The sequence below is a fragment of the Triticum aestivum genome, chromosome 6A (genome assembly GCF_018294505.1).
Source record: "Triticum aestivum cultivar Chinese Spring chromosome 6A, IWGSC CS RefSeq v2.1, whole genome shotgun sequence".
Taxonomy (NCBI): domain Eukaryota; kingdom Viridiplantae; phylum Streptophyta; class Magnoliopsida; order Poales; family Poaceae; genus Triticum; species Triticum aestivum.
Window position 1 is genome coordinate 8615643 of NC_057809.1, and position 22315 is coordinate 8637957.

The 22315-nt window shown below is 45.4% G+C and overlaps 4 long non-coding RNA genes across 4 annotated transcripts; 2 read left to right on the forward strand and 2 right to left on the reverse strand.

The window, feature by feature from the left end:
• Nucleotides 1-5: 5 nt before the first annotated feature.
• On the reverse strand, nucleotides 6-787 carry LOC123131621 (uncharacterized). The gene is made up of 2 exons (XR_006464222.1): nucleotides 660-787; nucleotides 6-571 (listed from the first exon to the last, which is right to left on the reverse strand). It is a non-coding gene; the product is annotated as an uncharacterized lncRNA (long non-coding RNA).
• Nucleotides 788-3216: 2429 nt separating this feature from the next.
• On the forward strand, nucleotides 3217-5436 carry LOC123131622 (uncharacterized). The gene is made up of 3 exons (XR_006464223.1): nucleotides 3217-4406; nucleotides 4501-4743; nucleotides 5180-5436. It is a non-coding gene; the product is annotated as an uncharacterized lncRNA (long non-coding RNA).
• Nucleotides 5437-6112: 676 nt separating this feature from the next.
• On the forward strand, nucleotides 6113-7084 carry LOC123131623 (uncharacterized). The gene is made up of 3 exons (XR_006464224.1): nucleotides 6113-6220; nucleotides 6323-6359; nucleotides 6439-7084. It is a non-coding gene; the product is annotated as an uncharacterized lncRNA (long non-coding RNA).
• Nucleotides 7085-7684: 600 nt separating this feature from the next.
• On the reverse strand, nucleotides 7685-10005 carry LOC123131620 (uncharacterized). Its single transcript, XR_006464221.1, has 3 exons — nucleotides 9467-10005; nucleotides 9144-9380; nucleotides 7685-7769 (listed from the first exon to the last, which is right to left on the reverse strand). It is a non-coding gene; the product is annotated as an uncharacterized lncRNA (long non-coding RNA).
• Nucleotides 10006-22315: the final 12310 nt, after the last annotated feature.

The window sequence follows — 22315 nt, forward strand, 5'->3', positions numbered from 1 at the left end:
ATGGGAAAGCATCAAATCCTCGTGACTTCTTTGATAAATTATTGGTAGGTGTGTGTGACTTAATGAAACACAGGAAATAGTGCAGCTCTATAAATTACAAAATGATGGGTTGCTCTGAGAAGCTACCAGAGAACAACTATATATTTCTTTGAGTGATGCATCAGGCATCACAAGCATGAGTGAACCTGAACATAGCTACCTCACTGATCCTTCGCATGGCCTTTCGATCTCTTCATGCATACTGGAGCCAACTAGCTTGGATTAGGATCTGAAAACGAATGCGCACTGTGATTACATAGCTGACTTCATTGGCCCACCGGTCAATTAGTACGATGACCATCGAAGGTTCTGTGGGCTAGCGAATTACATGTTCTTTTTGTCCAGACCCCTCTCATTAAACCCATTAACCGCAAGTTGTTAGTCATTTGCTGGGGGTATCAACGTCGGATTGAGCGGCCATCTCGACTTTGGCAGGAGGGCCTCATCTTGGCAGTTATCATGGGTTGATTTGTAGGTGAAGAAGACAAATAGTTTGGAGGCACCTAGGGCCGAGCTGGCAAAATCCGGGGCCCTGCGCGAAACAAAAAAAATGGGGCCCTATCTGGCTAGAAAAAATGAACTATTGAGAAATTATAATGTATGTATATAAATAATCATACCTATTCAACTTCCGGTTGCATGATATTTATTTGAGAAACCTCATTCTATTAGTATTCTGTGAAATGAAATCTTCAATGATTCCTCATAATCAATCTTCTCCTTGTAATCAATCACTCTAATGATCTCTGCGAAAAGTTAATAAGGAAATAGGAATTAGGAAAATATGAGTAGATTTGGAGTACAAGCCAGCGGTATTCCTCTCTGACTCTCTATGAACCCGAGATCTCGAGAGGAATAATCGATGAATGCAAAGTTGTGAACCAATGGGACGTGGAGTATTTGAGCTCAGGCTCAAATGAGCCCGCACGAACAGTAAAATGAAACAAAAAATCAAAAAATTCTGAATTTTTTTTATGATGAACTTTGACAAAATTTCTAAGTGCTAGCAAATTTTCATCATGAGATCACATTCGAGGAATGCGTGACAAAAAAACAAAAACGAAGTTCTGAAAATGCTACTTTCAAAGCATTTTGGAACACTGATTTTTTTTACCACACCTTCCACGAATGTGATCTCATGATGAAAATTTACAGACACTTGGAACATTTGTCAAAGTATACCACAAGAAAATTCAGATTTTTTTGATTTTTTCTGATTTTTTTCACGAATTTACTGTTCATCCAGGCTCAAATGTGCTCCAGCTTATTGCAAAAAAAAAAAAAAAAAGAGCTCGAGCTCAAAAGGATACTTTCCGAACCAATGAGGATTTTACAAAATTTGCAATGCCAAAACTGTCATACTATACGTCTCCTCATCCTTCCTCTGCATGTGATGGCAGGAGCCAGGAGGATGCGCCGTGTCGCCCGCCTATGGAGTCTGGATGCGATCTACTCCCTCCGTTCCTAAATATTTGTCTTTTTAGACATTTTGAATGACTACTACATACGGATGTATGTAGACATGTTTTAGAGTGTAGATTCACTCATTTTGCTCTGTATGTAGTCACTTATTGAAATGTCGAAAAAGACAAGTATTTAGGAACGGATGGAGTATCAAGCAAACTGAACCGCCGTTCGGTTTCCGATCGAGCAGATCAGTTTTTTTAGGGAGATCGAGCAGGTCAGCTGAGCCTGGGGCTGGCGGCTGGCATCGAGAGCCATCGAGGAATCAAGCAGTGGCCTGGGGCGCTCGAGGGAGTCACGCGCCTGCGGGCAGCGGCCCAGCTCCATGCGCTCCCAACGCCTACCCCAGGAAAAATATATAAATAGGAATATATAAAATTTGGGGCCTCCAAATTTGTGGGCCCTGTGCGGGCTGCACACAGTTGGCACAACTATGGGCCCGGCCCGGGCCGCACCTACTAAAATATTGTTCGTCCAGACTCTCAAAGGATGGCTGAGGAGGGACGAATGTCAGGTTTTCTTTAGTAGCTCGAATGGGAATGGCTTCCATTAATGGCAGGTTTTTTAGTAGCCCATACCGAATTTTAAGATTTCACTCGACCCCGCGTCGCTCCCGCTTGGGAGACTCAGGCGGTTCCCCAGCCCTAGCCGCCGTCGGGGCTGAATCCACCTTCCCTTACCCCGTCGCCGTCAGAGGACGCCATCGGGATGCGCCTGGGGGCCGACGGCGGTGGCGGGGATCTTCCTCTCTCCCGTGTCTCACGGGTGGTGCGGAGCCCTTGCGCATGCGGAGGCACGGCAGATCCGGCTGCGGCGGTGGCTAGCCCTCTCACTACGGTGGGCGGCGGCTTGCCTGGTTCAGGCGGCCGCGACTTATGCTACGTAGGCGTGTCATCCGGCTTCGGGTTGGCGGCGCGTGGAGGGCCTGCTGGGCTGCTTGGCGGCACCTTCGGTCAGATCTAATCTGGCCGGTGTAGCCGACGGTGGTGGCCATGTCCTCCGTCGAAGGTGGTCGGCCTGAGGCTGGATGATCAGATCTCAAGATCCGTCATTTAGTTCCGGCTGTGAGTCGAAAAGGCAGTTGCCGATGAAAACTGAGCCGATGGCAGGCAATGGCGGTATTATGTGTCGTTACCTCGATGAAGGCATCGTCGTGCAACGACTGTCAACCCACTCATGCTGCTCTGGGGAAACCCTAGGATCTGGTCTTCTAGATCGGATGATGGCGGTACTGAGGTGTCGTTTCTCTCTTCGGAGTATCATTTGTGGAGCAGCACTGGAAGACAGAGGCAGAAGGTGGAGCAGCTTCGTCATGCACGGAGCTTCGGTAGAGATGTCAAGTCATGCCTAGCCGACAGGTGCACGTTGTGTCATGCCTGGTCGGCAGGTGCTACGCACGACAGATCTTCCAGAAACTTCGCATGGGGATGGACGAGCGTAGGGTGGTGGCGTCGTTGGGCGTCGTGATGGCGTCGACGGATGGACGGACTGCCAAGGATGATGCGGATATCTTTCATAAAGATGGGTCAGCGGTCGGATGATGATGGCGGCGTCTAATATGTGTGCATATGGTGTACGCTTTAGGTCTGCTGCACCGGCTGCTCGTTCTGATACGTTATATGGATGGATCAGCGACGATACCAGTTTAGATATGGGGAATGAGAGCACTCCATTTATCGAGTTTTATAGGTGTGAGTGATGGCTTCTGGTGGCTTGATGTATGTGTTTGTTACACCTTGATGGAATAATAAATAAAGATGGCCGCATGCATCGATTGATGCAGAAACTGAGGGGTTTTAACCTCCTTGTCAATCAAGCATCGACTGATCATATGTGCTTGTTAGACCTCAATGGAATAATAAATAAAGATGCCCGCATGCATCGATTGATGCAGAGGCCGAGAGGTTTTAACCTCCTTGTCAATCAAGCATCGATTGACCAACACCGGTGGATCCGATCACCGGTTGCACCGACGCAATGGATTCACGCCGGACCGACTCCGTCTTCGGCCGGGCATATGGATTCATGCCGGATAGACTCGGTTCAGGAGGAGCATCTAACATATAAACCCCGCTAGGGTACCCGCCTAGCGAGAGCACTTGCGAGCGCTAATGCTTCTGGCCCGTTCGATCTTTTCACTGTAGTGCGATTTTACTTGGTGGCATTTAGTCAACCGTTGGTTGTTTTGCACATTTGCAGCAGCTCCACGAGAGAATGACTGGTGGGACTGGTTAAATGTAGGGTCCATGCAATCAGGTGGGTTTGCGTGTGATTCTACGTACCAGAAATATGCAACCAGCGAGGTGTGCGGTGAAAACCTAGCCAATCCTTTCCGTTCTCAAGCCCCGCACCCCCTCCTCCCTCGAGCCACCAGTCCCTCCGTCCTCGAGCCCCGCGTTCCCTCCTCCAATGCTCTCCACCACCACCGCGCCTCTTCTTCTCCCTCGCCCCTCTCCTCCCCCGCTCTCGAAATCCCAAGGCATGGTCGCTGCCACCTCTCATATCTCTCTTCCCGCAGGACAACACCCCCACGTTCTTTCTTCTCTGCTGGGAGTTGTTGTTCCAGATCCGGCGCAGGTCGCCGCCATGTGAGAGCAGGGGGATATGGTGTTCATGATGGGCATGGAGGAGCACAGCAGGACGACGATGGGGCGAGGGAGCAGCGCAGCCAGGGCTCGAGTTGTTGTTCCAGATCTGGCGAGGGAGCAGCGCAGCCAGGGCTCGAGTTGTTGTTCCAGATCCGGCGCAGGTCACCGCCATGTGAGAGCAGGGGGATATGGTGTTCATGATGGGCATGGAGGAGCACAGCAGGACGACGATGGGGGGAGGGAGCAGCGCAGCCAGGGCTCTAGGCGGTGCTTGCGTCACGCTGGCCATCACTTCCCACATCGTCACCAATCTAGGTTGCCCATCTGCAGCCTCCCCATCTTCCTCCCCCAGTTTTTACCTCAGTTGTATGATGATTCCGATTCAGTTTCTTAATTTATAATTTTACAGATCTGAGATAGAAAAGAAGAACAAGGTGAATCCTCTTTCTCACACAGCCATGTTTGTCCCCACATTTTAGTTTTGATCTTATGGTTTACTGTATCCATATGTTTGTATTCAACTTCCTTGAACAGTCTATTTCTTGCACTAGAATCATCCTATGGGGATTCCAATTTCTCAATTTATGGTTTTCCATATTTTAGACAGAACAGAAGAGAAAGAATATTGTGGAAGAGTTTGATAAAGAAAAAGGTGAATCCTATTTCTCACACAGCCGCCTTTGTTCCCGCATTTTAGTTCTGATGTTATGGTTTATTCTATCATGTTTGTACAACTTCTTGAACCATCTATTTTCTTGCACTAGAATATTGCAATGGGGAATTTATTGCAGGCCTAATTGTCCTTTAAATGATTTTGCAACCTTTAGTTCATTTTAAATAATCTATTACATGGCTTGTTCGTTGGATGGTCTCTAAAGTAAAATTAGGAGAACAGTAAAGCATACTCTCTATGTTTTGCAAATCAAAACTGTATTGAAGCTTGATCTATATATGTTAAAGTGAGAGCTGCCCATGATGAATTATTTTCAAATTGATAGTCTACCGGAGTTTGAATTTGCTTACCAGCTTAGACCCACTTTGGGGAAAATGAATGAAGGGAAGAATTTGATCTCTGTTTTTGCTTGTAGGAACTTTTCTAAGGTTTCGCATGCTCCGTCTACATCACAAGTGGTCTTCCGATTGTGTCGAGTGCATCACAAAGGCGCAGGCCAAAATCTGACAAGATGCAAAGGCACATATCGAGTATGTACCACAGTCAAAGGGATTCAGTTCAGTTATTAAGATTTCATTGCATCTGAATTACTTATCATATGGTTTTTAATGAGTTGGAGGAGGCCTTGGTTCTACCATTTGAAAAAAAATCTCTAGGTGTGGGCATACGTCAAGCTATCGCTTGAGGCCGCCTCATGCTCTGCTACAAAATTTTGTATCTCTTCATGATCACTATCCTCACCAGCATTGTCCAGGATGCGCAGATTGATTGTCAACTCGTTTGACATCTGCTACTTAGTGGCTTACTTTTACTACTTAAATTATACTGAATTTTGGTCATGACAGATTGGATTGTTTATTTTATCTGAAAGCATTATTATTCCAGGGTCCAATAGGTCTTCTATCTGTTGCTTAGTCGTACTATTGCTCATTGCTACATAAAAGCCCATTGTCAGGTCAGTTAATTGTTTTGTTGCTCACTCGTGCATGCAAGTTAATTAACTATCCAGTAAAATTAACCTCTGGTTTCAGGGTCGGGTAGGGCAGGTTCCTTTTCAGGTTCATTAGCTATTTTGTTGTCCACTGATGCATGCAAGTTAATTAGCTATCTAATAAATTTAAGATGTGGTTTTCCTGTTTGGTAGGTCTTTTCTTTTCTTCCTTATACCACTATTCTTTTTGTTCGGTTGCTCACTAATGCACGCGGTTAATTGACTGGCTGTTCTTGTTCCTCGTCGATGCATGCAAGTTAATTAATCATCCAATAGAAATAATCTTATGCTCTCAGGTCCACTAGGTCTTTTATTTTCTGCTCTGTTTGCAATCTAACACTCTATTTGTTATCAAAGAAAAGGAGGTGGAATCTGACATTGTCCATGTTAGTGCTAATCGATGTAAGGACGCAAAGAAACAAATGATTTCACGAACCATATATCGTAGGGAAATCAACAAAGAAGGTAAATTTACACAAAGAAAAAGAATATTGTTTATTACTTTATTTCTCCTACTGATTTATCCTTTTAAACCATCTTTGTTCATCACCTAAATATGCACGGAAGAGGATCACTTTAGCCGATGGGAAACACATTATCAATGGTACGAACCTACCTGCCCCCCCCCCCACCCCCCCATTTATATCACATGTTAACATGGATTGCTCGTTACGTTCAATAAGTATCCATGGTCACTGATGAGGCAAGTGGCCAAGGTGAGATTTGGAAGGACGGTGCCACAAATGAACTTAATTGACAAGCTCACAGGTAAAAAATGTGGTTTGACGTGTTTTCCAATTTCTATGGCTTTCCTTGTTAAATTTCTGAAAAGAAATTAAGAAAATCATACTGAATGTGGACCTTTATTTCATCTGCATTTATAGCAATGATAATATTAAATTTCTTTTGTCACGAGTTCTCACTCATCAGAAATTAGTAGTATAGCCTCCAACCAACACACAAAGAGTTATATGTCCCTTCGGTTGGTTGTTTTATTTTTCTCTGTTGTAGAATAGGAATAATATATGTGCATCTATTTTTCGCTGCATCGTATTTTCACTACCAGTCACTCAGTAAGGTCTTAACTTCTCCAATGATTTGCATTATTGGATCCAGAGATGCATCGACATCTTTTGTTCTTGAAGGTCTGAATCTATTTACATTTATCTGAAGAACAAAATGGTTGTTAACAAGTTTAGTACCCTCAAGATCTTTCTCAATGTTGCTTGTGCTTGAGCTGCTATTCTGAAACATAGCTGTTGAGGTGCTTATCTTTTAGTTTGAATTTTGTTAATAAGGTCTGAAGGAGTAGGGCATTTTGGAGGCCGAGCTCCATGGAGCCCTTTATTTTGGAAAATTCAAATTCATAAATTTCAGTTTAAAAAAATTCTGAAAACATGCACATGTATGCAAGGATGTTAAGTGTATGTGCGAAAAATTTCACTATGAAATAGCTTGAATTGCAAGCTGCACAAAGAAAAATCATAGACTTTGAAGATGAACAGTATACATGCTAAAAAGCACCAGAATTTTCTTTTTTGTGTAGCTCACATTTTAATGTGTTTTGACCTGATAATTTGCACACATGTACATTATGTATCTAGGTATATGTGTGTTTATTTTCAGAATTTTTTGAAACTGAAAAGTTTGAATTTTGAAGTTATTGAATAAAGGCCTCCATGGAGCTCGGTCTCCGTTTGGCATTTTCTGGTCTGAAGATATCATAACTGTACTATTTTAAGATGACTACAAATTGCCGGAATTAATATATGTCACAACCCGCTGATCATGAACAGCAAGCAACTCCTACCCATGTCCTAAATGTGGATATTGCAAAGAAAGGTACGACATGGTAACCAACATGGGCAACAAGATAGTATAATCCTTCAACATAAGTAAAACATAAGATAGGGAATTCATGATGCTTGCCTTCCTGGTCAGCGTCCTGATGAAGCTGTGGATCGAACTCATAATACCCCTCATTGCCGGACTCTATTTAAACGATTAAGAAACCCTGGAAAAGAACCAAACGGAGGAAAATCAATATTCATGAATTTCCAGAATGTGTACAGTGCATGAATTGTATGTGATGTCATCTAGAAAGTTGAAAATGAAGTTACTGAAATTGGGAATAACATTTTCTTAGAGTCCTAGAATGCAAGTTATGAATTTTGAAAGATTTAAAGACATTTTGTTAAAGTGCATCTTCCTTTATTTTTAAGCAACAGTACTAAATAAGCATATATATGTCTATTCCTTAGAAAGGGGATATGGAGTAGTACGAGAAAGGGGACCCAGGAGCAACCAACATATATAAGCTTAGTACTACTCCAAACCAAAATAGAATGATTTTGTTATGGATTTTACAAGTTCAACTCTGAGATCTTACACTGATACCCTGTGTACTACGAGTTGACAAATCATGCATCACACCTTGTTTAGAATGTGTTTTTTAATAAGTTTTTCAACTGATAATGCTATATCAGTTCTTCATAGATGAAAAAAAGTAAAAACATAGATGTTCTTTTGAGTATTAACAATCAAGCTCTTTCATACTATTTGGTTTATAGTTTCATTCTCATCTCTTCTATTTTTTACTAATTAAGCGGGCTGTATTCTCCGGCTTCTTTAATGAAGGCCAATTTATTCTCATCTAATATTATGTATGTATATGTGTGCTCTCAGTGATGGATAGTTTGGTGATATCGTGCATGTATCCAGATGATGCACTCTCATATTAGCTGCAATCAGATTTTTTAACTGTGCATATAATCTCTGGCAGATCTGCAATCACCAAGGTACTCACAGAAATATCTATCTACGTACTATCTAACTAATCATGCTGGAGTGGAGCTGCTGCTTTCGTACTTTATAGCTTATTTACATACTTTCTGCTTCAAAGGTTCGCTGTTTGTTTTATCTATTTTTTTCGAATCGCTGTTAGTTTTATCTGCTACTTTGTCTTTCTAAACTGGTGATGATCAATGCTGAAAATACTTTACGAGTCTGTATACATATTGCAAGTCAACGGGTTGAGCATTTTTTATGTGATTTTCCTGATAAATCAAATGTTAAAAGGAAAACTTTTATACACAGGCAAGTCTAGCCTTTGTCTGATAGTGTGACGAGCAAATTAAACAATGTTGAATATGACCATGTTTTTTCATAGCAAATCAATCTCTCTTTCTATGATCTATCAAGCATCAACAGCAAGCAACAAGAAGCCAGCAGCAAAGAAGGGGCCGGAGCAAAGCAGCCAACAGCAAACAAGGGACAGGAGCAAAGCAGCCAACAGCAAAGAAGGGACAGGAGCAAAGCAGCCAGTGGCAGCAAACAGCAAACAACATCAGCAGCACGCATCCAACAACATGCAGAGGCGATTTCTCACCATGCTGTAAGTGGCAAGGTTGGATGGAGCAGAGCAACGAGCTCCGGACAGCGACAATGGAAGTCAACGTCAGGGAAGAAGTAGGAGGGACCCGCGGCTTCGAGTCCATGGTCCAGAGGAGATGCGGACAACACGGAGCCCGTCATGGTCCCTGGAGCTGTTCGGTGAGGAGGATGACCGCGGTGCCGCAGTGGCGGGCGACGGAACCGACGAAGACAGCCTCGGTCCAAGAGGCTGCTGCATGTCGGTGCCCAGAATCACCATTAAAGGAATGTCAGGAGTAACAATTGAGCTAGGGGAACTACCTAGAAGCAAGAACGCACCGGGAAACAAGGTGGTTCACGGCGGTGTCCAGCGGGCGTGCATGTCGGAGCCGGAGGCATCGACGTCGATCCGGACTGAGGGCTAGCGTATCCCGCCGATTCCTGCGGCTGGTGTTGCAACTGCGACCTGCACCCCTAGTGAGCTAGACGAGGAAGGGGATCCAGAGAAGAGGAAATGAAGTGAGGGCAGTGGGCTGGAGTAAGAGATAAGGTGAAGGAGCATGGGTTCACGGGCGCGTGTGGCGTGTCCCTGCGAGATGGTGATAAGGCGATTTTGTCCTGACCTGGAAGGCCCACTACTAAGTGGCAAAGGACTGGAAGAAAATAAAAACAAATGAAATTGGCTGGAATATCTCTTCCTCCTTTACTCCTTCATAAGCTTCTCAGGGTTACCATGCTCTAAATTTTTAGAATATCTACTTATATAATATAACTATGAAATTTCAGTATATATGCAGTATCCATAGATCTTATTATTTCAAATGTTTTTATGATGAGAACACATCCAGAGAAAGGTTCTAATGTAATGAACTGCACTTATTTATGATAGCTCTTCCATCCTAATAAGATCAGAAGAATTTGTCCTTGCTTTGTTACTTTTCACACTGTTATGTTTAACGTTGTTGTCCAAATGGATGTGCCTTATTGTCCAAATTTCACTTTACACTAAGATTCATAAATCTGATTGATGAACAAGGTTACAAAAAAAGCAGCTCGACATTTATCGAGTTGTTGAACCATGCAATTCATGTTATGAACAGGTTTTAAAAAATGGTCTTGGTGAAAAGTGTTGTTCTATAAATAGCTTTATGCCATTTTTTAGCCTTTCCTGATTTTGTTATGTTAGCTTTTATTAAAATTTGTTTTAGTTGACTCGACCTTCTATTCAATCATGTTGGATGCTTGGGTTAGAATCTAACAATGCTGCTTCTGGATGCTCTGTTGATGCACATGCAAACACACGTCGCTTTCGCCTGGAGTTGGTCCTGAATCAATCTCATATGTATTGTTTGAATACTCGGCTACCTCTAGCTTTTTGCGCCATGGACGCAACGGGCCATCTAGAGTCATGGAGAAAAGAGCGAGAGCACGGGAAGTAGATATTCTAAAAGTCTTGAATCAAGCAACATAGACACATGATGGTGAAGTGAAGGAACTTTACCGCATAATAGATACAAACTTCACAACAAGATCAACACCCAAAGCCAACAATCTGAAACATATTTTCTCACAGATAAGATATGTTTTTGATCGTCTTAATGATATAAGTTTAAAATTAGAAGCCGTTATACAGAAAACAAACAAGTATTATTGGAGTCTGGACGATGATAACGAATGAATTTTTGCTCTGAGCAATGCAGGCAATGAAGAACATCAGCTATGAAGACCTGCCTCAAAGAAATCGTTCTAAACATCCAGCAATACATCTGTCTAGCGTAGCTCCGCCTATCTACATGCCTTACTCATAACATTGTAAATGGTCGTTCGTAAGCTTCTTAGAAAACATGTATCATCAGCAACCATCTATCTATCATCAATTTGTACTTATTTTCATATGTTTTCTTCTGTATCTACATATTTTGATACACACTCTTTCAATGGTTGGCTTGCTCTCGGCCTTTGCGCCATGGGCGCAACGGGTCATCTACAAAAACCAGAGCCCAATCCAATGACTTCGTTGCTCGAGAAACACCATACTGAACCCAGCCCAAGATAGCAAACAACAAATCCAATACCAGATGAAACAATACAAACCAGATCAGGGAAGAGCAGCAAATCGAGCAGACGGAAGGGAGAGACGGATGACCTGAACATCAGTGGCGCAGATCGTATGGACGGGGAAGCAGCGCCCCAAGAAGCAGTCGTGGGAAGCAGCACTGATAGCCGGAACATCACGACGACGGCAATCCTACAACCACTGCAAGGAGCCGAGGCGTACCCAGCACCACCCAAATCACCAATCTGCTCTGTCCAGAGCTGCGCTGAGTGGCTAACCGGTGGGAGGACACGCGCACAGGCAAACCCACACACACCAGACACGCGTGGTTTGGACCAGCGGGAGGCTTCACACACCAGACACGCTGCTATTGCTTTCTGTGAATGTTGTGGCCCACAGGTCCACCCATCCACCCGTGAACGATGTGGCCCACCAGGAAAATACATTTCTGAGTGCTCCCAGGTCCCAACCATCTATTGCCAGGGTTTTCTACACAAAAAATCTATTGCCAGGGAAATCCCTCAAAAAAAAATCTATTGTTAGGTAGTTTTTCTTTTTTAAGGGTCTATATTATCGGGAAGGTTTTATTCACAGAAACAAGTGTGACGACTGGTCAAAATCTTACCCCTCAATTGTTTTTCCGAAAATGATTTAGATCTATCATCAATGTTCACTGGAAATACAAAGCATATAAAACATAATAAAAAAATACATTGAGATTCCAAAACCACTGCATACACTATGTTGTTGATGCGCCGCTGTCGCCACTTCCCTATCGGAGCCAGCTTGACCTGGTCGATGATAGTCAAAAAGTTTCGTGCACGTGCCCCTAAGGACCAATGCCTTGGAGATGTAGTCATCGTTGTTGAACTCTTGCATAGATCTGAAGCACCTGACACCACTCGTCACATGACGAAAGATCCTAACTTCACCGCCCCAGGTAATGTTCACGAGTTCATGTATTAAATACATTTTATCGTGTCACTTGTGTTTACTCTTTTTTTAATGCAAGTTTACAGCTACTCGGTGTTTCTAATTGTAGGCTCAACTATCTTGACCTACCAGTGATCTAATTTGTGGCATTATTACCTTAAGAAAATATTTGCATTTAATTTTCTTTGTATATAGGGTATAAGTTCTTACAAAATGTACTCAAATATACGGTTATTGAAAAAATGCAAATATTTTCAACACAAACATGGTTTTAAACAGGTCTTTGCGCCATTTGGCGCAACTGGTCATCTAGTTACAATAATTGGGGCTTCGCGAGCTCGGGTGTTGATGCTCTAACCTTTGCAGGGAAAACAATGAGCAGTATTGTGTTGATCTTCGCTTTATCCATCAGGAGGAGCGTTACAATAATTGGGGCTTCGCGAGCTCGCGTGTTGATGCTCTAACCTTTGCAGGAAAAACAATGAGCAGTATTGTGCTGATCTTCGCTCTATCCATCAGGAGGAGCGTTACAAACATAGGGGGTTTTATTACGAGTCAATTACACCACCGAAGCTTAAACTTAGTGAAAAAAATTACTCTAGTATCAAAACTTGCGGCATACATTAAATTGGTGCCATAACTTGGCTCGTTGTACAAATACGGTGCAAAACTCATTTATATATGCATGCGACGCTGATGAAGCATGACAGCATGGCGTGGGGGCTCATTGTCAGTGACCGGCAGTAGACCAGGCGTGTGGCGTGTAAATTTTGCTAGAACAGCCTCGAATTTTATTTTATTTCCGCATAAAAAACCCTATATGTGCGGGACCCATTGTCAGCCAAAACCACAAATTATGTTAGATTGAAAATATCGCAAACTTGAGGTATCGAGCCGCGAACGCCCGCTAATCTAACCACGCAGCTAACCAACACACAAGGATACACTTCATGTCCTACAAGGATACTCCATCATTATATCGTTGCTTTTAACAACATAATTTAATTAAGAATTTTAATTCCAACAAAAAGACGTGGACATGAGGGTTAGAACACGGGACCTGCGGGACACAATTTGACGGGCATGCCACCCCAACAAAGGCAGGCATTTTTTCTTTGCATACGATTGTTACATTTTATTTCTACAACTGACCGCGGTCATGGGCGAAAAATGGACTGCAGTTAGTATGGCCTATTTTTAACATGTGTTTTGTTTTTATTTTCATTTTTAAAATTGTAAAAATATATGTGAATCCTAGTTATGAATAATATATATAATTGTACTGCAGGTGACACATTTAGCTCATATATTTTTCCCATACGTATATTTGTATTTATTGAAATTATTTTTTTAACACACATAAACTTTATCAAAACACATAAAAACTTGTAAAGCAACATTAAAACAATTCAAGCATGAACCCTTTTATAGCCTACATGAATATTCTATTTACAAACTTGTAAGTAGAGACCAAATGAATGTGGATGCAGTGATCGGCTTGTCTTAAATTTTGCCCCAATCGAAGGTTCGAACCCCACGCCAACATTTTTCAGAATTACTAAAATTATTAATTTATGTTGTTTAAGCAAAAGATATAAGATATGTGTATCCACCAAGCCGTCAAATGGTGTAGCGATTGGGTGGCTAGCCGAGCGACTGGATGGTCCAAATGGCCAGTTTGTGTCTTCGTCTTAATTTATGTTATTTTTTCATTCCAATATAAAATTTGTGCTACAGCTGGGTTTCGCACCTGTCAGGGGCTTTCTCGTGCAAATAAATAAAATTCCAAGGTTGTTTTTGTGAGAAACAACACCCACATGCCTACTCTACAGGGGGAGGTCACTGACAATGGGCCCCACGACATGCTGTCACGCCTCATCGGCGCCGCATGCGTATTCAAACGAGATTTGCACCGTATTTGCACGCCCTAGCCAAGTTGTGGCACCGGTTCAATGTATGCCACAAGTCATGGCACTAAAGTGACTTTTCTTGCCAAGTTTAAGTACCGGTGGTGTAATTGACTCTTTTATTATGTGTTTGCAAAGTAGGTTCTACCGGTACCCTATATTTGATTCAGTCAAGAGATGTTGAACAAGGTAGTAGCTAGTGGCCTGAGTTCGAAAAGAGTACGTGGCTGCCTCTCAAACAAATCCGGTCGTGTGTCTAACCTAACTCTAGTCCGGTCATGACCTCGAGTTCTACTTCTACTCGCGTACCGTCCGACGTCCGTATCTATATATAGCGATTCCGACGGGGCAGCCAAGGCGCCGACTACAATAACAAACGATCACGACGAACCCATCGATGGCAGCCGGCAAGGGCGTCGAGCGGCCGTGGTCGGAGCTTCCCGGCGACCTCCTGGCGGCCGTCTACCGCTGCTGCTCCTCGGCGCACGACCGCTCGCGCTTCGCGGCTGTCTGCACGTCATGGTGCACCGTCGCTTCATGGCACCCGCCGCTGCCTGCTCTGCCTCTGCTGCTGATGCTACCCTCACCGTCCGCCGGCGACCATGATGCAGCGTGGGCGCACAGCCCCGAGGACGGCAGGGCCGTGCGCGTCCCGCTCCCGTGGGCCGTGACACCCGGCACGCGCCTTGTTGGGTCCCATGATGGTGGCTGGATCGCTGCCATGTGTGCGTCCGACGACCATGGGCAGCAGCTCCTGATCGCGAACTCCTTCTGGCATCGAGGTGACGCTCACCGCGAACCAGAGTGCCGTCGAGTAGGCGTGGCCGCACACAATCGACGCCGGTTTCAAACCCACAATCACCCGGCCCGCCATCAAGAAGGTCGTCTTCTCCGACGACCCTTCCTCTGGCGGATGCATGCTCGCCGCGATCACCACATGGGGCAATCTCGCACTCTGCAGGGTTGGCAGCCCGGAGGCCGGCTGGACCACACAAGGATGTGGCACAGAAGCATATGGGGATCTTGTGGACATCGCGTTCTGTGATGGCGAACTCCATGGCCTCTCTCGCAACCACAAACTGTTCCTATATGGCATCTCGTGCACCAAGCTGTTCATGTACGAGGTCGGCGTAAATGAAGACAGCGACCCTCCAACGATCGCCATGGTGCACATCATATCTGACCTCGAGGAGAGCATCCCGAACATGCACAAGCTAGGGCCCAAACACATATTCGAGCTGCATGGCAAGGTGGCAATCGCAATGGAGTTCTGTGAGTGGCCCGACCTCCGCTCATACTTCAAGGTGTACGAGCTCCCGCCATAGCCGCGGATTAGGTGCCTCCTTAGCATCATGAAAACTAATTCATCCGTCCAATGCCAACCCTATGCTTTTATCCGTCGAATGAATGCACTCTGGATGGTTGGACTATTGTTCAAGCATCATAGAAAGTCAACTAACATGTTTGGCAACTATAAGGAAGTAGAATATGAGTTATAGAAAAATTAGGCATTGAATGTGTCATTTTAGTCCAAATCCTCTATTTCGTATCTAATGGCAATTGTATTTGGGGATTTGAGAGAGAAGTTTCTTCCCATGTTTGGTTGTGAGAATATACAAGGGATTAGCTAAGAGCATCTTCAAGGGTAAAGTGCCTAATTTGAGCCCTTATTTGCTGAGCCACATTTGTCCTCCCCTCCAATGGGGTCTCCCGGTTATCTCCCATTTCTTCCCCACATACCGGGAAGGTTTGGGGACACCCGGACTGTCTGGAGCTATACTCCCAATTGCATGTCATGCATAATCCTTCATATATTATCATATTCCGCAAAGAAGTGACTTTGTGTCGCAGAACGTCTAAATCTCTATTTCTCTGTCTTCAATTATCTCCAACCAAACAAGTTGTACAAGAAAGTAGTACCAATCTTTGTAACTTTTGAGAAATTATTGGTCGGCATGCATTAATAAAACATGGGCAATAATGCACCTCTATAAATTACAAACGATGGGGTTGCTTTGGGAAGCTAGCCGAGAGAAAGTGTTTAAGTTCTTTTCATTTGGGTGATGCATCATGTAGGGCAAACACGGAAGTGAATGAACATAGTGAACATGGCTAGCTCATCGATACTGCTCTGGCATAGCCTTTTGGTCTCTCTGCATGCATGTTGGATCTGGATTGAGAGGCAACAGAACGCGAAGTGGCACTTTGGTCATGGAGGTTACTTGGTTGGATTTGGATGGCTGGTTAATTAGTGGGATGATCTCGAGAAGTTATTTCAGCTAGTCAATTACATCTTTTTCGATCCACTTTTATGTCCTTTCTCTCCTTAATCTCGGTGAGGAACTTCTCTTCCATGGATCTGAGACCTGTTGCGATGAACTGTGATTGTGCACTTGGTTTGAACGGCGGAGCCGTGGCTGCTCCCCCGAAGAGACCTAACAGATCACATGATTTTGTTATGACCTAACGTCCTAACCTATGATTGGGACAACAAATCTATAATTTCATGGGTAGGAGAGAAGAACAGGGAGACTTGGGGAAGGAGAAGAACAGGGAGAGGGAGTTTAGAATTTCCTCTCTAAATCAATAGTACATCACTTCGGCTTATAACTGGGCCGGCTACCCTCACTGACCGCCTTGATCCCACACTCACTTGTCCCTCGCTGCTACGATTGCCTCTGCTGGCGCCAGACCATTTCCCGCCAAGTACTAAGCTGTAACAGCTTCAGTTTCATCTGTCCTGATGTGCTTTGTTTCCTCTGCTTCCAGTCTTGTGTCCACAACTGTGATCACGCTGCTAGACTCATCTAGGAGTGTGACATTCACCCGACACACCCCTTGTTTGGTCCCATGATGGTGGCCGGATCACTGCCACATGCATGTTCCGGTGTTCGACGACCACCGGCACCAGCTCCTGATCGTGAACCCCTTCCCTGCCATCCAGGCGGCGCTCTCCGCGAAGCATGGGGATGTTGAGTGTGCCCCACTGAGAACCGACGACGCCATAATTGTGCCATCAAGAAGGTCGTCTTCTACGACGGACCTTCCTCAGGCACTCTGCAGGGTTGGCTACCCGGAGGTCTACTGGACCACGGGAGCATACGAGGAGCTTGTGGACATCGCCTTCTGCAACGGCGAACTCCATGGCCCCTCTCGCAACCGCAAACTGTTCCTATACGACATCTCGCGCACCAAGCTGTTCATGTGCGAGGTCGCCGTGAATGAAGGCCGCGGCGCTCCAATGATCACCATGGTCCACATCATGTCCGACATCAAGGCGAGCATCCCGAACACGCACGAGCAACAAGTGACGTGCCAGGCCAAACACATTTTCGAGCTGCGCGGCAAGGGTGTACCATTACCGCGATGAGGACAACAATAATGGTTGCATGTGGTTTCTGCCTCCAACTTTTAGTTTCTCATGGCCGATGCACAGGGACAAATTCTCTTCATGTTTCCTTAATTTTGCTAGATGGTTCCTGTTGATACCACAAATTGTCAAAGAAAATTGTTAGACATCAATCTGCTATACCACACTGGATTCTTGTGTGTTCGTCATCAAACCTGGGGGTCTTTATTTCTGAACATAACAGAATATAAATACATGCAAAAAATACGAGAGCTGTCCTGTGTGGATTTCGTCATTGAAATCAAAACTACAAGAGTCGAAATCTAATGCAATAAATAAATAAATAAAATCAGGGTTCAGGCAAAACAAATAAAAAGAAACTATACCTCTCCTGTTACAGCATCAGCGATATAGGCACTGACTGAACCACTTCCAAAAAAGCTCAGAGATACATTATAGTATAGCAGAAAGAAAGCTAAACACCATTCTTAATGCATTCTGCAAGCGCCACATCATGGCTCATCAACCATGCCGCGACATCAGTTACAAGGGGGATCTCCTCGCCGACCCCATCAGCAGTAACCACATTTTCCCTTTTTTACCACTTTTTGAGTTACCTAATCGCGCATGAGTGCTAGTGACACAAAAGAAAAAGCTATGCTAGCAAGAGGTCAAAACAAGGGTTAACTGTAAATCACTATTACAACATACTCCCTCTGATTTAGTATAACTTGGGAGTACATCAGAACATAAAGAAAAATGTAACTCAGCTAACAAAAAAAAAATGCAGCATTGTCATCTTTAGGTGCTGAATTTCGACAAGCTGGAACGGTTGGAGCAGGAGGTCTTATTAAACTATAAGGTGCGAATGTAAACGGCAAACATATGCGCAGCAGCAGAAGTGGGGAGTTACTACTGAACAAACTTATATAGCACACGGTTCCAACAAAATTTAAGTTGGGCAGAAATACCGATGGCCGCGCTGATATTGTGGCCCTCTGCACCGGCTGCTTTCCAGGCCGCTTCGACTACCTCCGGCAGTGCCGGTTCTCTTTCCCACATAACTTCGTATCTACGCGTCTTTTCGGTGCGCACCCGAGTCTCCCGCGCACATCTAGGATGATGGGGCAGTGATCCGAGCAGGGGGACGTGAGGTGCGCCACTTCGCACTCCGGGAATAGGTCACGCCATTGGCTATCCGCCACCGCCCGGTCCGGCCGCACCTGTACGTTGGCCCGTCCACCATGTTTGTTATCATATGTGAACGGGTGGCCCGCAAATCCCAAGTCTGCAAGCTGGCAGACCTCTAAGCATTCCCTGAAGCGACCATTTGGTTTCGGGGGCGAGGAGTCGACGACAAGTGTTCAAAGTCTCACATAGCCTCATTGAAATCCCCGGCCACCAGCCATGGCAAATCTGAGTTGCCTCTTAGTCTGCATAAGCCCTCCCACATGAAATGCCTGTTTTCCACCCTTGGTTCTCCATAAACAAACGTCACCCGCCATAACGGTTCGTCATCAGAAAGTTTTACGAGAACATCAATCCACCTTTCATTTATATCCTCAATGTTGACGACACAGATTCATCCCAATACAAGGCTAAGCCACCACTCTTTCCCTGACTACTTACACTATTAAAACCCTTCAGTCCAAGTCTGTTACGTACTCTCTCCATTTTCTGTTTTGGTTGTCTAGTTTCACATAAAAATACCAGCTTCGGGGAATGGGCTCGACAAAGAGCCCGAAGGTCACGAACTGTACGAGGGTTCCCCGCCACTCGACAATTCCAGAATAAGAAACTCATTGCGACTGACGGGGCGCCTCACTTGGCCCCGTCAGCTTACCAGCGGCCCCAAGGCTGGTTGCCTCCCGATCCTCCTCACGCTCTAAACTGCTAACCTCATCCTCGACGTGCTGCACCCCTAACTTCCCTCTTTTTTGGTCTCCTCCCTCTGACATTTCCTCGAAAGGCACTACTGCATTGCCATCATGTGCTATCAAGTGACGGCCCCTCAGGCTTTCCATATGTCTCTTGCCCAACAGGGAATCATTAAAGTCCATCGACTCCCAAACACTGCCGAAGGACACCTCCAGATTGTCCAGATCATGCAACGCCGGTATCATATCGTCCCTTCCTAGTTGAGTATCTCTCCGCACCATCGTCCCACTCTTCTTGACCGCCGCCACCTTTTTTTGCCCCCCGGCCGGCTTCTTCCGGTGTTGCTTTGGCGTAACCCCTGTCCCGGCCGCTGAATTAGCTTCAAACTGCTTCTTCATATGTTGAACCTTGCTACACTCTGGCCTTTCGTTCTCAAGCCTCAACCTCAGCCCTTCAACATGTTTTGCAAGTAGCTCATCCGCCTCCATCGCACCCACACCTTCAGTGTTCTCAAAACCATCATGCACATCTACTCTGGGAGGGATCTCGGGTTGTTGTTGTTGTTGTTGTTGTTGTTGTTGTTGTTGTTGTTGTTGTTGTTGTTGTTGTTGTTGTTGTTGTTGTTGTTGTTGTTGTTGTTGTTGTTGTTGTTGTTGTTGTTGTTGCTGGCTCCTGCTCGTCTCTGATCGCGCCGAGTACTGCGATGCCGATCCCGCACTTCCCAGGGAGAAGTCCATCGCCCGGCGGGCTCTAGGTTGACCCGGCGATGGGGTGTACGCCGGCCTCTGCTCAAACTTCTTAAACGGGGAGCAGCGGAGAGTGGAATCATATCCTTTGGTGGCCATCCCTATTCTCCTCTTCTCGCACGCATCTTTGTCATGGCCCATAAAGCCACAGTGGAAACAGAAGTGAGGCACCCTTTCATACTTGAGCTTGAAAGTACTACGCTTGATCACCCCCTTGGCCTTATATTCCAGCGTTATCTCTTTCTGCAGTCGTCTATTATAGGGCAGCTTGATGCGGATACGCAAGAACTCATTAGTGTCGTGGCCGTTCTCCGCAGCATCCACCTCCAGCACTTCCCCTAGTGCACCTCCTACTGCATTACCATATGCCCGCGTCTGCTTTTTCCACGGGATATCAAAGACCCTCACCCAAACAGGAATTGCGTCCAGCTGAGTCTCCGATGGCCTAGCCTCATTGTCAAACGGAGCAACTAGCAGCGCGTCACCATCATAGATCCAAGGCCCCCCTCTTGCGACGAACTTGTAATCACCCTCGGAGAAGAGAGTAACGGTGTAGAAATTGTTCCTGATCGGCTGAAACTCGACCCCCGTTCTGAGTTGCCAAATCTTCTCAAAGTGTTTTGATAGGGTTTTTGCACTAGGCCGTCTTTGCGATCTGTACAGGCTCATGAGCTTCCACGTCTCCTGCGCGCTTTCTTCCTCCTCCTCCTCATCGAAATCAACCGAGACGAAGGCCACATCACCCTTACAAATCAACCGAGACGTAAAGGATATGTTAAAGGAGGTGATGTTCATCTGGTTCTCTTATTTGCTATACGTTTGTACAAATATATGTCTTCATGTACCTTTAATTAAGGGAATAAACGTATCCAGTGAATACATTTGTGACAAACTTAAGAAAATGAGCTAGTACAACTTTAGTGAAGATACTATTGTTTCTCCACGGATTTTTCTTCCTAACTTGCACCTGTGCAAATCGACATCCAGGATCAGTACACAGTGTGATCTAGTATATTCTAATCACTCTCCGTAGCTAACTGAAGTGCAGTGCTGCTATTGTACATAAAAGCTAAGATCAATGGAAGAAGGTTACTCTCCACTGAGTAGGTTGAGCAGCGCCACCCTCGCGTTCACGAGCGCGCGGTGCACCTTCTCGCATCCATCCTCGCCCGCCACGACACACTCCTCCAGGCTCCGTAGCCGCTCCATGGCCTTTGCGGGAGACGCAGCCATCGTGGAGGTCGATGCTTTCAGGGTAGAGGAAGACGAGGAGATGGCGAGCCCGGCTAAGATGGCGGCGGACGCAGCAGCTACCGCGCACGTGGCGTGCTCGACGGCCCTAGCGAGCGAGACCTCACCGGGACCAGCCGTGGCCGCGGTGGGGAAGGAAGCACGGAGTGAGAAGCCACGCAAATTGAAGGCAAGGTTGGAGAAAGTGCGGTCGAAGCTGCGGCACCAATCCACACGGTGCACGATGCCTGTGCCGGTGCCTTGGTCCACTCGAGTATGGCGTTGGCGGAGTTGTGGAGGGCGACGATGGCCGGGTCGGAGCAGCGGTGAAGGCTGGTGGAGCGGGCGCGGGCGGTGGTCAGAGCCGCGAGCCGTTGGCGGAACCCCATTTGCTAGTGAAGTGAAGATGTTGCCAGCGTATGTGGATGTGGACTTGCTTGCTACTGTTGTTAGAGTTTTTTTTTTTTGAACAGAGAAAGGCGCACAAGCGCCGCTCAATAACATCTTACAGCGTGAAGTATATAGCCCTGAAAATTGATATTGGAAAGGAGGGAAACTACAGGACATGTCCTATGTGAATGAGCTGAAGCAAAACAACTAATGTCAGGTTCTATAGAACATCAGGTTGTTAGAGTTGAGCTTGGGCTTGGGCTTGCTGCCTTCTGTTGGGCGGAAGATGTCTTTTATAGGACACGACGACTCTCCGGAGCCAACGTGCTCCTACACGAGTGAGCAAACTTATCTCAATAAATAAATAAAAACGAGTGGATAACCATGGGCCCCTAGTGTCCTCGTGTCTAATTATCGTAGCCTACCACGTGTCTCGTCATCCGCCTTTCCTCAAAGAAATTTGGCAACTTTGTAGTGTGGCGCACATCTCAATCAAAAACAGAACACATGACACGGCATAACTAACGCGACGTCGGCAAAAGTTGGTATCTGTTTTTGAACAGAAGATGGATCTGGAAGTAACCAGAACCTTTCATTAATTTTTGCATTTCAGTACACCTGAGTTGAGGACCTCTGGATAAAACTAAACTACAACCTAGTCCAGAAACTTTACGGAAAATTCCGTGGATAGAAGCTGTA